General features: G+C 24.6%; 1 long non-coding RNA gene across 1 annotated transcript in view; it reads right to left on the bottom strand.

The window, feature by feature from the left end:
• Positions 1–2,539: 2,539 nt before the first annotated feature.
• The window catches only part of LOC126909656 (uncharacterized), a 2,389-nt gene continuing 1,352 nt past the window's right edge, over positions 2,540–3,576 (bottom strand). Inside the window, exon 2 of the long non-coding RNA XR_007705074.1 lies at positions 2,540–2,914. This is a non-coding gene — a long non-coding RNA (uncharacterized LOC126909656). The remainder of the gene's footprint in view (positions 2,915–3,576) is intronic.

Raw genomic sequence — 3,576 nt, 5'->3', positions numbered from 1 at the left:
ATTATAAAGAAATATTTTTAAAATATTAAAATATTTAATTTATACGTGTATAATTAATAGATATCTGCTTTTTTTTGTTTAAAAACTTCCACTCCACAAAACCAATCATTACTTAAAATTGTTAATTACTAATAAATAAAAAACTATAGGTAACTAAAAAAAGCAATAAATTGTCCAATATTATATTTATTTTCTAAGTAAATTTATGAGTTATTATAATAGTAATTATTTCCTATTACTTACATAATAAATTATATGGAATAATTTAATGTAAAGATTGATTCACGCTTAAGAAAAATTATTGAAAACAAAAGTTAGCAACATATTACAATTTTGTTTTGTACCAATAGAATTATTCAAATAAAATAGAAATATTTTTTTTTAAACTTATAACTAATTATTTAAATATTTTTTATTAATTTTTTGAATTCTTACAATTATTCTTTAAAATTTATCATTATACTCAGAAAAATGAAACTTATGTTGATATTTTAACCGGCAATTTTTTCTTCATCCTAGAAGATTTGATTGAACATATCGTATTTTAATCCAAATGGTGAATAAAATGAATAAATACCAGTGCTAATCTTTTGTTTTATATCTTCCTGGTCAGCATTAATTAATTCGTTATCATTTAATTTCCAATCATCAACTCCACATAGGGAATTAATAAAGCTAACGATAAGAGGTTCTACATAGGGATCTTTAACGTGTGTTCCTTTAAATTATGTAAGAGTATTGTTAAATTTTACAATATCGATTATTTTATAAAACTTATCATCAATTAAGTCTTCACTTTTATCTTCTAATTCAGTGTTATCATCAATCGATTTTTTGAATTCTTCAAGATTTGTAATCACTTCCTTTTCCTCAAAGTTAAAAAACTTAAGGCCGTTTATCATATGGATTATCAATTTTTTCAATATAGTTATACTTTTCAATAATTTTTTTAAGCCAATTAATTTTTGATCATATTCATCTAAATTCTTATAGTAATTTGCTGCAATTCTATACTTCTTATAAAGTTGTTCCATAAGACAGGCATAAATTGTATTTTATATTATACCACCATATTTGTACGACAAATCGTGATTAGGATAGGCTAAAGAACTTAACATGAAATGATTATTAATTGTTAATGCTTCATAATTTTCATAATACAAATTGTGAAATGATTTCCACCCTGTTAAAATCACAACAGTTTTTTTCTGTTCGTCGTTTAGGTTATCGTTACAACTTGAATCAGATATAAGATGTAGTATAATAAATATTGAGAAAATTACAAATAAATTCATTATTCTTAATTAAATGAAATTAAAATTCGATAAATGATTACAACTTTTCAAAGAATTACATGAATTGTATCTTACTTTAATCGTTTTATATATTGTAGCTAACAGTACATTATTATTATTAGATTTAATAATAAATTATACGCCCTTATTTTAAATAAATTATGTAATTTAATTAATTTTGCTTGTTAATAAAGAGAAATACTTATAATAGAACTACATAAATTGCTGTTAAATGGAGCTGAATAAATTTTATTATTCTTACAATAATAAATTAGGTACTTGTGTTTAAGCGAGAAGTTATAATTTGAAATTACTTAATTATTCAGTTAATATGAAATAAATGTATTAATAAGTCATATACTAAAAAAATTGAATAGAATCATAAGGTTTCATCTCAAGTGTTTTCAAAAATACCTATTTTTGGGAATAGTTTTCTATTATTTAACTCCTATAAACTCTTGTAAAAAACAAGTGATTTGATTAATTATGTAATTCCTAAAATTTCCAATTTTTGCGTTCTATGTTATAATAAGCAAAATTATATGTAATATCACAACAATTAAATATTAGGTTTCTTAGCCTTAATGTAATTAAATATTTAAATGATGAAATATTGAAATAATAATTTTCAAAATTCGTATTATTTTAATAGAAATCGAGTGGATAATATTAAAATAATCTCTTTGTACATGTTTTCAGTTTAATTTATTAATTTTCTTTATTTTATGAAATCCACTGATTTTATTTTTTAATATACTAAATTTTTTTATTTCATGCAAACTTAAAAATAAATTTGTTTTTAAGATTGATGTAATTTTTATATAAAAAGAAGTGTGGATCCGAGTCATAATTAGGCAGAGTCTAGTGTTATAATACTCATTATTAAAATTCTAAGAGCCTAAAATTTATATATTATTTATTAGTAATATCTGTAATAATTACATTTGAAAAACTATTAGCAATAAATTTGTGTGTACTGCTGAGAGGTGAACGGAAAAATTAAATAAATTTTATTCGTATGCTTAGATTTTTTAAATTGACAAATTGACGAATTAAATATAATAAAATAAAACACAATACACATATTGTTATTTTAAAGGTCGAAGAAATGAAAATAATAAAAAAAGCGATTTTACAGTTATAGCAACCGATAACGGAAAGCGTACACGTAGTTAATTCTAAAAATAAATTACCTAATATAGTAATATTATAATAGAAATGTAGAATTAAGAATACACAATTAATTTTCTTTCTTTAGTTTTTATATTAAAGAAGAACATAATGTTTTATCAAAAAAATTATAAAATTGTATAGAAAATAACTAGCATTAAATATTGCTTTTTTTGGGAAGACTATTTGACAAAAACAATTTTACAACGCGTCCCAGACTCCATTGTAGAGGCGGTAAGTTGTTCTCCTTAATCAACACTATTGTACCTACGTTTGGACTGCATCCTGTTGCCTTAGACCACTTTTTTACTAAAACTGAGAAAAATATTCAGTCTGCCGTCGTCACCAAATTTGTTGAACTATTTAAGTTACTCGCTGCCACCCGCGTTATCTATTTGGCTTATTTGTTGCCAGTTCTGGCTCAGGTACCTCAGTCAACAAACCGTTAACTGAAAAATGCGCGGATGTAAGACCATTTAAGAGGAAGGGTTTCGTCAATAATGGAGTGATTTTATATTAATTTTAATCATTTACTAACACTATAATCACTATCAATACTGATAATTTCATGGGAAATGTCTGCTGCCTAGAAATGGCATAACAAATATTATTATGTACACTTTTACGACTAGGGGAAAGAAGGAATGCTGCCTAGATATAAATAGTTATACAAATAATAAAAATCCGTACCTTGCCTCTAGTCTACAATTTGAAAATATCAAAAGTTTTCGAAATGCTGGTTAAAAAGTAATTGTCGATCAGTCATATTATTAATTAAATTATAAAAGCTATTTAATTCTGTATGTTACAATTAAAAAATTAAGTTGATGTCATTACAAGGAATAAACCTAATATAATTAACTCAATTAAAACGCCGTTATTCTTATTATTAAGTTATTGCACTCTTGTGCTCAAAGTTCTCTTGTACGCCACCAGTGATTGTCCATCGCTAAATATCTTCTTTGCCGTAGTCGCTTTTCCGCCATCTGTTCTCATCTGCCATTACGGGCCTGAATCTACACTCTGACTCGTCATACTCAGATGTTCGACACCAGCCATCATGTGGTTTTTGGTAAATGTAGTGATAACAGATTCTACACTGATTGCATAA

The sequence above is a fragment of the Daktulosphaira vitifoliae genome, unplaced genomic scaffold (genome assembly GCF_025091365.1).
Source record: "Daktulosphaira vitifoliae isolate Bord-2020 unplaced genomic scaffold, ASM2509136v1 Scaffold_796, whole genome shotgun sequence".
NCBI classification, from domain to species: Eukaryota; Metazoa; Arthropoda; class Insecta; order Hemiptera; family Phylloxeridae; genus Daktulosphaira; species Daktulosphaira vitifoliae.
The sequence above is the reverse complement of the archived record's forward strand: the minus strand, read 5'-3'. Positions and strand labels throughout refer to the sequence as shown.